We start from the raw sequence: 14,310 nt of genomic DNA, 5'->3' as shown, positions 1-14,310 counted from the left end.
TCCACTACCCCAGGGAAAACCTGGGAACTGTCTCTCCAAGAAGATTACCCCATCCCCAGAACCGCAGAGGGTGAGCAAAACTTCATGCGTCAAAAATAAAAGCAAATCCACATTTTCAAACCCACATTTAGTTCTTTAATTCTGGCTTCTGAACCACTCCTGCTGCGCCCATGTTTTTAATCCCATTTCAAAATTGTCTTTGTGGGGTTTTCACTGAGCACTGTGTCGTCGTCATCTTGTATGCCACCTCGATAAGGCACGGTAAACAAAGACGCCCAACTGTAAAGCTGCCCCCTTCTAGAGGGAGTCCATTGCCATGGATTACAAGGAAGTTCCAACAGTCCTGACCTACCCCAAGTGTGACAACACAGAACTAGAGATTGGAGGGATGCAGCTGTCTGGAACTCTTTAAATTAAAAGCAGGCAAACTGGCCGAAATGCTACTTTGTGCAGCATAATATGGAACGGTTGACATCTCCATGCCTGAACAAATTGCGCTTTGATCACTTTGTTTCCCAGACATTGGAGAAGAGAGTAGGCTCTGAAATGTTTTAGGACGTGCGCAAATAGCATACAGGCATCTGCATGGCTAGGACGTCTAGCGTTATGCCATTTCCAGATCTTCTTGATGATCAAGGGGCAGGGCTGGTGATGTGCCGGTCTCTCCTCCTTCCACTTCCTGAACTGGAAAGGAAAGAGGGGGGGCAGAGACAGAGCAGAAGAGGAATACCTGGCCCTCCACCTCTCCTCTTCTTCACACTCCCTTTTTGAATCCTGCCTTAGGCACATGCCCCAGTTGGCCTCATGGATGGGCCAGCCTCTCCAAGGTACCATCAAGGGTTATGGTAGACCTCCATTCATTCTGCAGCATCTGATGGTTTCTGGTGGCTGGGGGAGCCAGTAGATATGGGACACACCCTGTCTGCTTGGGCAAGGGCAAGGAAAACTGTCTGAGCAGCCGGTTCCGACAGGCTGCCTCTCCGCAAGAAGCGGTCCTGTAAATAAGAAGCTGGATGTCTGAGATGTGACTATCGACCCTCACACACGTACACGGACATAAATAGCCAGAAACAAATAGCGCGTCTCCTTCAGCACAGCCCAGTCATCCACCAGTGAGTGCCGACCAGCACACGCGTAGGAGAGCAGCAGAGTTTCCAGACAATCCAACTATGTGTCTGGAATTGCCGACATTCACCAAATGGTGGACATTCACTGGAACAAACATCACACGCGTCGGTGTGCCGAGGACGGGGTGCAACCAACTGAATCCTTCCAACAGCCACAACAAAAAGCGGCTTGCGTTCTGCCGTTCAGGAGAGTGAGCTGTCAAGCCCTGAGAAGAGTGGGCCGCGGGGCTCTTCAGCAGAGCCGACGATTTAATCAACCGCATCCGCCAGGCATCACCTGTGTACCTGTCTGTTTTCTGTCAGCCTCCACCCAGGGAGAAATTCATTAACCTTCCCACGATCTCTCATGTACGGTGTGCCGTGGAATTAAGTAGTGTCCGTGGCATAGCTAGAGGGGGTGCAAAGCACTGAGTTTTGCAGGGAGCCTCACCGCAGCGTGCAAGGGGCCCCTCCCCTTTGGAGCCATTCCAGGTGGTGAGAGCAAAACGGAGGCCTACACGGTACACAGTCCCACTGCCTGGAATGGCTCCAAAGGGGAGGGGCCCCTTGCACACTGCGGTGAGGCTCCCTGCAAAACTCAGTGCTTTGCACCCCCTCTGGCTACACCACTGAGTAGCACAGAATTCGCAGAATGCAGGGGCTTGGCAGGAAGTGAAAGAGGCAACCAACAGGGGATCAGGCACCTCTAAAGACAAGGAAATACAAAGTGTAGTGTCTTAATTGTGCAGAGACAGAAGCCTGTTCCTGTTTCACCTGCCCTTGACAGATCTATGTGCAATCTATGTTGTTATTATTATTATTATTATTATTATTATTATTATTATTATTATTAACAGTACAGTATTTATATACCGCTTTTCAACTTAAAGTTCACAAAGCGGTTTACAGAGAAAAATCAAATAACTAAATGGCTCCCTGTCCCAAAAGGGCTCACAATCTAAAAAGATGCAAAGGAATACCAGCAGACAGCCACTAGAACAGACAGTGCTGAGGTGAGGAGGGCCAGTTACTCTCCCCCTGCTAAAAAAAGGAGCACCCACTTGAAAAAGTGCCTCTTATCCAATTAGCAGGGGTAATATCTGGATGTGCTTGTCAGTTGTCTGGTGCAGAATTGGGGCCGGCCCATCCATGAGGCCAACTGAAGCTGTCGCCTCGGGCAGCAAGCGGATTGGGGGGGGGGCGTCCATTTCTGTCTGCCTACCTGCCTCCACTGCTTTTCCTTCCACCTCCCCAGATCAATATAGGAAGAGGAGGGGACAGAGAGGAAGAGGAACAAGACAGCCACTAGAACAGACAGTGCTGGGGTAAGCAATTTATGTTTAGCAGTACAGTTGGTTTAAGCAGTTAAATTGCAAGCCTTCTGCCCATCAAGCATCCCAAAGTCTTCCCCCCCCCCCGCCTCTCCACTCTCATATCCCACCACACCCCTGCTTGTAATTGCCACTCCTGTTCTCCGGAACAATAAATACAATTTCTAATCAGAACAATTACAACCATTGGGGGGGACACAACCATTTGGACTAGAAGAAAGCCACAGGTACAGAGGGTGGACATCAGCCCATAATCCAAAATGTCAAACTGAAACAAAACCCCTTGCCAAAAAGCAAAATGCACACATTTTTAAAATATATGAGCCCTGGTAATCTCTAAACTTTTCTATCAGTTCCTTAATGGGAGTTTTGAATGGTGGTTTAGTTTCCCTGAGGACCCTCGGAAGGGCACGGGGTTGGAGGCGAACATTATCGATTGAATGGATTGCTTTGCAATCTATCCAATTAACGCGTCTGGGCTGCAAATGATGAATGTGATCCGAGGCAATTAGCCCTCAAATGTCTGGAGTTAAGCAGGCAAAAGGAGGCCTCTGGAGTCAACATCCTCTTGAAATCAAAGGTGCTTAGTGTGGGCTGGAGCATCAAAGAACACTGCAAAGGAAGCCTAAGGCTGCAATCCTATGATCACCTTCCCGGGAGTATGCCCCACTGAACACAGAGAGGCTTGCCACTAAGAAAACATCAGTGGGTCTTACTCTCAAGTAAGCATGTGTAGGATTGCAGCCTACTCCACCAGCAGGATGGGCACATGCAGTATTATAAACATGCCTGGCACCAGCCTACAGGTAGGTGCTCCATTGGCTGGTGGGGGGATGCAAGGGGGCAGGGGAGGGCGTTTTGGGCGGGAAAGGGTACATCCGGCTTGAGGGGGAGAGAATGGCAGAGGAGGTCTCCACCGTTTCCTATTCCCCCTCCCGAGCCTTTCCCCCCAACACTGGGGAGCTTGAATTTGCCCCGGCTATATTGCTGGCACAGATCAAACTAGCCCCACAGAGGCTGCTGGGGCTTTAGCTGGGGTGACAAAAGTGCCCTTGCCCCAAGGAGACCTCCAGTGGCCTCTAGTCCTGTGCTGGACTGCGGTGTGGGACTTTTGTTAGGACTGGGCTGAAAAGCACATTAAAACGGAGGTGTGACTTGGACTAGCTAAGACTTGGTGCGTCTCCTCTCCAAAGGAAGACAGCAGCTGAGTCTGCTCTCTTTCCAGCGTCACAAGAGGACCTCCAAGTCAACATCCTCCTGCAACTCAAGTGCGGTACAATGACCGGGAAGGATTTTAAGCAGAGCCTCCAGTCCCCTAAACCAGGCTTGAGTGAACAGGGCAGGTGGGGAGGGCAGAAGGAAGCCCTTCTAGTTCGATGCCTAAAAGGAGAGCATGACGCCCGCATGCACAACAGATCTATAGCAAATTGCAAGCACTTGTGGAATTTTTTCTTCCCTGCCAAGGGAGCATTTTCGATTGGATCACAGTCAAAAGCACACTGTGAAGTGGGTGAGAGAAGAATTGCTTTGGTTTCCCAGGTGCTGGAAATCAATGCAGTGAAACAGAGCCAAAAAAAAAATTAAAGTGCCTTTCTGGCTAGAATATCAGGGAGGAAAGCTCAGCAAAACGCCCAGAACACATTCTTTTCCTTACAATTAAGTCTGGAACATCTCCTGTATCCTTGCGCAGCGGGGATTTAAACACCAAAACCAATGCAGGGGGACTTAGGATTCTGTGAATATACTTGTAAACTGAAGACACTCTCCCCGCTAAGAATCTAAGGGCCCCTATCCTACCTAATGTTTCAGGCAGCCCCAAGGTAAGGGAACAAACATTACCTTGAGGAGGCCTCAATGACTCCCCACCACCACCACTGCAGGAAGCAGCAGACACCCTGTTGGCACAGGTGCATCGGTGCTGGAAAACTGGATAGGATGAGGCCCTAAACCAGGGGTGCCCAAACCCCGGCCCTTGAGGCCTCTCAATGTGGCCCTCAGGGAGCCCCCGGTCTCCAATGAGCCTCTGGCCCTCCGGAGGTTTGTTGGAGCCCGCACTGGCCCGACGCAACTGCTCTCAGCATGAGGGTGACTGTTTGACCTCTCGCGTGAGCTGTGGGATGAGGGCTCCCTCCACTGCTTGCTGTTTCATGTCTGTGATGCAGCAGAGGCAGCAAAGGAAAGGCCAGCCTTGCTTTGTGCAAGGCCTTTTATAGGCCTTGAGCTATTGCAAGACCTTCACTCATTCATATAAGTTCATCTTTAATATATTCGTTTATGTAAACTTATGCAAATTTATTCAAATTTAAATGTAAATTAATTCTTTCCCCCCAGCCCCCGACGCTGTCAGAGAGACCATGTGGCCCTCCTGCCAAAAACTTTGGACACCCCTGCCCTAAATGGATTCTGAGCAATTGCAGTAAAATCCCTCAAGAGACGGATTTGGGATACACCTGCTTATATGGGAAGGTGCTTGGGGCACATGCAAGATGGTCAGACTGGCACACAAGTTCATTCAAGCTCTGCCTCCTCACCACCACCTCCCAGATGTCCTGCTGCTGCCGGCCAACTTGGCAAGTGCAGAATAAATCTCTGTCGTTCCATCTTTGGCCTCGACTCCATAACCTGGACCTGCTGATGGGTCACACGCAGTTCCACTGCAGTGTGTAGCTTGTTAAATAATGTAAATATTGTTTTCCCCACTGCAGGCAGCAGAAGAAACTGCTGGGGTAGACATTATCCCGGCTGAAGCTGTGATTTCAAGGTGAAAACTGGGACGGAGGCATTACGTGCGCACAGCGGGGAGGGGAACACGCAAAGGACGGTACAGATCTCTGCTCCAGTTTACCTCTCAGAAGTTTCTTCCTATTGCTCTGACCAGCATCCCCAGCAGAAGCTTCCAGCAGAATCCGGCCAGACACCAGATGTATCCTTCTCCACGACACCAAAATCTATCCGTCTCGAAGAGTGACCTGCTTCCTTTAACTTTTTCAGACATGCAGCTTCAGGCACACAAAAGGTCCCCCTTCTCTCTTCAGGTCCTCTCCATTGGTGGTGGTGGTGGAAGGGAAGACCTGGGTATGCAGACCTATGTTATGGGTAGCCTCCCTCCCAGGGAGAACAGCCCTTTGCAAGAGGTGAGATGCATCGGAGGCATCGCACGGAATGAAAGATGACCCTCCCTGTGTCGCAGTCCTGATCTGAATCAGGCAGGGGTGGGGGCTGCGGCAGCTATGCAAAAAGAAGAAGTTTGGACCTTGGTTTCCTCATCTGAGGACCTGAGAATCTGAGAGCCAGGATGATGCAGTGGTTTGGGAGTGGGACTTCGACCTGGAAGAACCAAGTTCAAATTCCTGCTCAGTCATGAAGCTTCCATGGCGACCTTGAGCCACTCTCCCTCTCAGCCTGACCTACCTCAGAGGGTTGTTGTAAGAACAAAAGGAGGAGAGGAACCAAGTACACCACCACACTGAGTTCCCTGGAGGAAGGGCAGTAAAAAAAATAAACAGAGATGGCAACTGCTAGCAGGTCATAAGTGGAGGAAGGATGGTGAAGTGGAGAGCAGAGTGAGTGATGCAGCAAGTCACGCTCCTTCCCTGATCCTTACACCAGCCCTGCAAGGTAGGCTAGGCTGGGAGCCAGGCCTAAGGTCATCTGCTGAGCTTTGTAACCAGGTCTTGCGGGTTGTCATGTTGGCATCCTTCAGTCTCGAAAGACTCTGGTATCGCACTCTGTATGGTGGTCCTGGAACAGAGTGTCCTCTCCAGTGTGCGAAGCCTGGGTAAATTAGATATGGAGGATAGACTGTTTCCCATGCAGTTTTTATGTTGTTGTTGGCAACCTTCAGTCTCGAAAGACTATGGTATCGCGCTCTGAATGGTGGTTCTGGAACAGTATCTGGCTGAAAAGGCCGATTCAGGAGTGACAATCCCTTCCACACAGGGAGCAAGCGCAGTCTGTCCCTGGTCTGTCTCCCTGGCTGTGGGCCTTCCTTCTTTGCCTCTTTGCCTCAGTCTGTCGGCCAAGTGTCTCTTCAAACTGGGAAAGGCCATGCTGCACAGCCTGCCTCCAAGCGGGCCGCTCAGAGGCCAGGGTTTCCCACCTGTTGAGGTCCACTCCTAAGGCCTTCAGATCCCTCTTGCAGATGTCCTTGTATTGCAGCTGTGGTCTACCTGTAGGGCGCTTTCCTTGCACGAGTTCTCCATGGAGGAGATCCTTTGGGATCCGGCCATCATCCATTCTCACGACATGACCGAGCCAACGCAGGTGTCTCTGTTTCAGCAGTGCATACATGCTAGGGATTCCAGCACGTTCCAGGACTGTGTTGTTTGGAACTTTGTCCTGCCAGGTGATGCCAGTGGGTTGTAGTCTGACATCTAAACCACTACACCAGTTTCTTAAACATTGATCACCGTGACATCCCCTGGGGGCTGGGGATAAGAATAGGCCCTCAGTTTGGCTGTACTTGTCGTAAGAGGCGACTAAACAGCCACTGGGTAGATGGGGCTCGTCAGCCTGGGAAGGCAGCTCAACTGAGAGAAGGAAAACTCTGATCCCAAACCTCCACTGCCTTGTGGCTACATCCAGTTATGGAAAATGCTTCAGGAGTCAACCTCGAGGCAAAATCCGCAGCCGGAGTCCCTGAGGCAGTTCATGGCTGAACTCAGTCACATTCTGGCAACTCCTGCGTCGCTGCTGGAACCAACCGTATTGGCCTCTGCCTTTCCATTGGACCATTTCAGCAACGTGGAGAGGGGGGATTTGCTGCATGGGTAACAGTCTATCCTCCATACCTACTTTACTCAGGCTTCGCGCACTGGACAGGGCACTCTGTTCCAGAACCACCATTCAGAGCGTGACATCATAGTCTTCCGAGACTGAAGGATGCCAACTCAATCGAGGACCGCGACAACAAAGCCTGCACTTGGTCATGCTCAACTTCAGAAAATGCTGGTTTTTAGACAGGCTATGAAAATCCTTTTTTTTTTTTTTGCCCCACCAGGATTTTCAAACATTGACTGGTCATTAAGTTTTTACTGTGCTCTTTGCCTAATTTTTCTGGGCTCTTTCAGCTCTTATTTTTCTTTCTATTTAATCATATTATCATTTCCTCTAAATATCTTTAGCTGCCTTGACGTCTGCCCAGGGGTGGAGAGAAAGGTGAGATCTAATTTTAAATAAATGAATTTAATTATTAGTATTACTGCTATTTAGAATATTTCTGTACTGTTTGTTAACAACAATCTTTTAAGCTGATACGGTTGAGACGCTTTCCTGTCTTGGATCAGGTGGGAAGAAGGCAGGATCGAAACCTATGGAATACCCAGTGCTTTGGACTTGTGCATGCAAACTCCTTAGCAGCAAATGAAGATTAAAACAATCTCCTGGGAAGTGTGCTGGAGGCAGGAGAACCAACTCTCTGCTGACCAGAGGCTGGAGAGTGAGCCTAGCAGCTTGGCAGGCTGAGTCATTCCTTTCCCAAGACGCAGTGATGTCATTGATTGAGAGGCATGAGAGCCCCCTCTCTAGCCAGCCCCCTTGCTGTCAAGAGCAGGGGCGCCTCCGCTGGCCACATCAGCGATGCATTATTACCTCTGCTTTGCCCAGATGGGAAATCTTGGTGCTCAAGGCCAGCTTGGATGGTGCCAGCTCTTTCAGCACAATCAGCCTGCTTTATAATCCACACATATTTAACTCTGCCACTGGAGGAGGGCGTCCATGCACACCCCAGGGTGAAGTACGAGTCTCCCTCCAGCATACACAGAAATGTCGTTTCAGATACTGTCCCTATTCAGCTTCTCCTGTCCAAAAGGGACACACTGAAGCTGCTAAGGTTTGGTCATTTAAAAACCATACCTACAAAACCAGACAGCAGCAGAAGAACACACTTCAGAAGCTGTCTAAAACGTCTTCAGTCTTCACCGGAAGGTTGATAACGAGGAGGCTGTTCTCAGCTCAAAGGAGAGGGAATTCCAAAGTGTAGGAGCCACCACCGAGAAGGCACAACCAAAGGGCCCTCTCGGATGAGAAAGGTTGTGTCATCTTCCAAGACCAAAGCTGTTGACATATGAAGGCTCCACCATGGATCAGCCCTAAATATCACACCCTGCTGTGGACTCTGCCCAAGTATGGCTGGTGGGAGGGACACAAACCCCACTCTGACCCACAGTTCACCATTTGAGACAATGCCAACCAGTACTCAGTAACAACAGGAGGTCAATTTCTATGCAAAACATTGTGTGTTGGCAACCTTCAGTCTCGAAAGACTCTGGTATCGCGCTCTGAATGGTGGTTCTGGCACAGCGTCTAGTGCAGCTGAAAAGGCCAATTTGGGAGTGACAATCCCTTCCACAACGGGAGCAAGTGCAGTCTGTCCCTGGTCTGTCTCCCTGGCTATGGGCCTTCCTTCTTTGCCTCTTTGCCTCAGTCTGTTGGCCAACTGGGAAAGGCCATGCTGCACAGCCTGCCTCCAAGCGGGCCGCTCAGAGGCCAGGGTTTCCCACCTGTTGAGGTCCACTCCTAAGGCCTTCAGATTCCTCTTGCAGATGTCCTTGTATCGCAGCAAAGCTGCTTTTTACCAAGTCTATCTGACAGCCCAATCCTGACTGGACCTGGCTCAGTGGGGCAGCAGGCCCTCCACTGCATCCAGGGTTCATCAGGAGCAGGCTTGACATCTCCAGGTAAGGGGATCTTCTCCCCCTTATCCATAGTAATGTCACAGCCTACTCAGTGAGGTTACTTGGATCTGCAACAGCTATTTAGCTGGTGCAAATCCAAGCAGCCACATGTAGAATGTTCAGGCCCAGGAGGAGGGAATAGGAGATGGTGCCAGCCACACTGACAGCCACACTGGCGATGGCATAGCTAGAGGGGGTGCAAAGGGAGCCTCACTGCAGCATGCAAACAGCCCCTCCCCTTCTGAGCCATTCTGGGCTGGAGGAGCAAAACGGAGGCATAAGCCCCTTATATGCTGCGGTGAGGGCCCCTGCAAAACTTAGCGCAGCTTTTGCAAAGCGCAGGTGGGGAACCCAGGTCTGGAAAGGCAAACCGAGCCATGGTTTGATTGCCACAATTTGTAACTTGCAGAATCGGGCAAGAATTCCTCGGTACAGATTTTAGGTGCATCTATTTTTTAAAAACACACAGCAGAACTGCCTGCCTGTCCAGAGCTTGCCGTTATCCCATCTGCTCATCGACATCCCCCCCCAGCTTCCCCCTTGTTTGTGGTGCTGTCCTTGAGAACAAAGGCTGGACAGATCCACCCCGGCCCGGCCCAGCTTTGTACAGCCAAGCAATGAAACAAGGGCCCTGTCCACCGCTCAGCCACGAGGAGGTGCTACGAGACGGAAAATGTCAAAGGTTCTTGTCAGGCCACACGCTGTGAAAGATGCTCTGTCTTTCCCGATCAACTGGGCCCCCGAGATCCACCACCGCACCGCCATGCGCCCAGCCGCACCGTTTCCAGTCCCACACCCACCCTGCACAACAATATTATTGTTCGGGCCAGCCTCGCGATGCGCGATTAAATCAAAGCGGCTTCTTTTACACATTTTGCCCACAGTAAACAAAGGCGAGCATCAGGCGCCGTTTGTCCCCTGTGCTCCTAACACAAGAGGGCCGACTGAACAATGTCTCCAGACTCTTCATATACACTCAGTACTGTTAAAATGGCTTGTCGTGGGTTAAATCAATTCCTCTGCAGCTACCAGGTTGGATGCACCCAAATAGCTGGGGATTTCAAAGTGGTGCCCTCTTACACTTAGCAGGAGAGAGGCAAACTATCCCTCTGCTTCCCAACATTCTTTCTTCTCCAGCGGCAGCTGCTGGTGTCTCTTCTGTATATTTTTTTTAAGAGCCCTTTGGGGACAGGGAACCACTGATGGATTGATTTTACTATACGAACTACCTTGTCTGCAGGGATCCATTTCAGGACCCCCTGTGGATACCAAATTCTGCGAATAATAAAATCCAGGGTGGGGGAGCCGTGCAGGGTCACAGTTACTTATCTGGGGGGCAGCCCTCTGGAGGTCATGCACAGCCCCCCAGACACAACCAGAATCTACTTCTGGTCACATCCAGGAGGTGATCCAGGAGGAGGCCCTCCAGCCATGGGTTTGATATCCACAGAGATTGAAATCCACAGATAAGGAGGGCCCACTCCTGTTGAAAAGTGTTATATAAATATTCTTTATAACAACTAATAATTTCAGAGGTCAAAGGCAGCAAAGTAGTGGAGATTGCCCAACACTGCTTGCCCACTCATCCCCTTCTCTCATTCCCTGGACTGGAAAAAAAAGGAAGCGGAGCAGAAAAGGAACACACTTGGCCCGCCCCCCTCCTCCACACTTCCTCTGCAGCAGGGCAGTGTTTGGCACTCTCAAGTGCTAGGAGGTGTTGCTTACTCGTTCTCTCCAGCCTCCCCTCAACCAAAGCTTTAATCTGCTCCTGCCTGAAAGCTGCACTATCACCTCAATCACTTTGGGTGACATTTCCTGCACATTTTGCTGCAGCAGGAGCTGCAGAAGACGAGGACCAGGTTCATAAAGACGATTTTAGCTACTCCACCACCTGTCAGGTCGAAAATAAACTGCCCCAAAGCAGTGTGCGATTCGAGAGAAGCCCATTCACATCTTGCACATTTCTGGCCTTGATATACCTCTAGGAGGCAGAATCTGCAAAGCACAACTGAGAAAGCCTGCAGACCACATCCCCACCAACTAGTGACACGGCCATTGTGAGCACGAACACATTTTCTTTTGAAAAGACTTTACTGGGTGCCTGAAGGTGTCTCGTAATGCTGCTGCTGCTGCAATAGCAAAGGCACGTTTAGATAAAGGAGCTACTCTAGCAAGCTTTGATCGTGCTGGTTTCTCCAAGATAAATCACAGGCGGAGAGAATGGGATAGAGCCGTCCAGTCTGCTCTTTTTTAATTTAGAAAGCTGGAGGTGGCAGAGGCTGGAACATGGGGTCAAGTTTGGTGTCAGGAAGCCCCAAGCCAATCCCCCAGGCTGCCAAAAATGGCTCTGCAACCCAGTAATAAGGATGGTGTCACTTTCATGTTGCAACCAGCAATGAAGAAACACTCATCCCCCAGCTCAGAGTGTAAATAACTCCGCACTTCATCAGGCCTGGACAATACGAACAGCCCGTTTGGCTCTGAAAGCCGTGCGCAAAATTGAAACTGCTCATACAGATGAAAATGTTATCATTTTGGGATCGATGCTGGCTCGCTGGAGCATTTAATCACTCTGCTACTAATCCAGCTTGAATGGGCTCCTTGCACCACAATCAATGAGGCTAATATAACCATTAATTCCAGTGCTTTGAGAGGAACGAAGACATCCGGGGTTTATTCTGTGTTAAAGGAAATCAAAAACAGAGGACATGAAAATCACCAGTCATTGAACACAAACAGGTTCCAAAGATGCAAATCTTATCAGATGTTTGGAGAGAGAGAGAGAGAGAGATCAGCAATGCAATAGGGGTATCAGGACTGGAAATGGCAGGTCTGCTCAGGAGAACCCACAAGGTAATAATCTCGGGAGACGCATTGGCAATGGGTACCTCTCTCCAGCAACCTTTTTCCATCATCTGCCTGCTCGCCTCAACTGTTCTTCTTTCTGCATTCCCCAGATTTGAAAACAAAATAGGAGAACAGAGTGGATGAGGAAGGAGAGTAGAGTGGTGGGCTAGAGTGTCGGAGATGCCCCAGCTAGCCCAGCACTCTCTTCACACTTCCTCTTCTGCTCCATTTTCAGATCCAGGGAATTGAACTAGTGTGCGATGCACATGAAATGCTTGTTTCCGCTATTTACATCCAACCTCTCTCTAAAAGTAATCAAGATCAATACCAAGCTTTAAAAAAAAAAAGATACCATAAAGCAGCATCACCGAAACACCCCCACCACCCTGCACTAGCTTCCTCTGTAAGTATGCAATCTCTATAGCTGAAGTATGCACAAACACATTGTGGGCAAACAACATGGGACTGAGCATCATGTGTCATTTTGCCCCAGTCAAATCCCAACTGGTGGGGGGAACACCGTGATTGGGGACTGTGTCTCCTCCACAAGCACAGGTTCAGGGTTATCCTAAGGGATGTGGACTGTCACTGCTGGATCACGGTGTGGAAAAGACATTTCTGACAGCTGTCCGCTGTGCCTGGCAAAGTCTCCAAGTGTCTCTTTCCTGAGAGGTCCCTAGACGCGCACTGCTCCTTGCTCTCCCTGAAGGCAGCTGCGCCAGTCTATTCCATTCCCTCCTCCCGCCAAGGTATGCCTTCAGGCCTCCCTACACATTTTCAGCTTTGGCAACTCAGGCACTCCCAAGGATCTGCTAAGGTACAACTGTCAGTCAAGCTGCAGCAGTTTTGATTTAGTATTTTCAAACACACAACAACCACTTCCCCCACCCCCAAAGGCTTTGCAGATGCACAGCTAGAACTTCACCAAACAAAAACTTCTTAAAACTGCCTGGAAAATGAATTTTTGCTCAAAACTAATGCAAAGATTATTAGTTTTGCTGAGAATTGCTTCAAGATCTGGAAGATGGAATTAAAGCACCCAGCAAACAGCTGGGAATTAATGTGGATACAAGGGGGAAAACCTACACTGTACTTAGAAATTGACAATCTAACATCCCTCTGGGGAATTCAAGAGCAATTTCTGCACCACCACCGCAAGGAGAGAGAGAGGAGAAGGAAACCTTGTCATGAGAATGAGTGAAATAGGGAAGTGAAACACACAAACACACACTGAGGGATCACTACAACCTGAAAGATCATGATGAGGCATTAAAAAGAACTTCCTGACACTCAGAACCATTGATGGTGCCTCAAAAGATGGTAGACTCTCCGTGGTTGGAGCGCTTTCAGTAGAGGCTGAATGGCCACCTATCGGTAGAGGTTTTTGAAATGGTGTTATTTGTTTTACTCAGAAGTAAGCCCATTGTGTCCAGTAAGACTTAGGCTGCAATCCTATCGTAGTCACCAGAAACACCTCTTCCTATCAGGGATGTTGAAGCTGTGAACAGATCTGTATTGGCAGGGGATGGACTTGATGATCTTCCAACACTACGACTGATTATTCTAGCTTCATACTTTCATCACTGAATGCCAGCTGGTCTCTAGTTTTGACTTTTAAAGCCCTCTACGGCTCGGGTCCGGGGTATTTGAGGGACCGCCTCCTTCCCTACAATCCTGCCCGTGCTCTTAGATCATCTGGGGGGGCCCTTTTGACTGTGCCGCCACTAAGTGATGTGAGAGGGGTGGCGGCCAGGAAAAGGGCCTTCTCGGTGGTGGCCCCCGAACTGTGGATTACCCTCCCCTTAGAACTGAGAACTGCTCCCTCGTTGCTAACGTTTCGGCGTGGACTGAAGACCTTTTTATTTCAAAAAGCTTTTAATTGTTGACAGGCTGGCTGGCGTTCTTGCTTTTATATGAAAATCCATGGGGTTTGTTTGTTTTTACATTTTTTTAATTATGTAAATTGCTGCTAATTGTTTTTAATGTTCTACTTTTTTTAAAAATGATGTAAGCCGCCTTGTGTGCCCGTTGGGCAAATAGGCGGGGTACAAATTAATATAATAATAATAATAATAGGGCAGGGGTGTCAAACTCAAACTATTTGGCCCATTTCATACAGTGGGCCAAATAGCATTCACGGTCCTTGCTGGAGACATCATTAAGCAGAAGTGACATCATGAAGCAGATGATGGCCAGAAACAAGCACTATGTTCTCAAACAGAAACTCATTCGCTGCAAATGACAGAAGAGAAAATGTGCAAATCTTATTCATAATTTTATGATATGAGAGAGCCCAATTATAACGGAGGCTGGTGAAATTGCTTCTGGGGGGACACATCCGGCCCATGGGTG

General features: G+C 49.4%; 1 protein-coding gene across 1 annotated transcript in view; it reads right to left on the bottom strand.

The window, feature by feature from the left end:
* ADAP1 (ArfGAP with dual PH domains 1) overlaps positions 1–14,310 on the bottom strand; it is a 47,101-nt gene that overhangs the window by 14,213 nt on the left and 18,578 nt on the right. The window lies entirely within an intron of this gene.

Source organism: Tiliqua scincoides, chromosome 13 (genome assembly GCF_035046505.1).
Source record: "Tiliqua scincoides isolate rTilSci1 chromosome 13, rTilSci1.hap2, whole genome shotgun sequence".
Taxonomy (NCBI): Eukaryota; Metazoa; Chordata; class Lepidosauria; order Squamata; family Scincidae; genus Tiliqua; species Tiliqua scincoides.
Note: the sequence above shows the minus strand (reverse complement) of the source record. Positions and strands in the feature narration are given on the sequence as shown.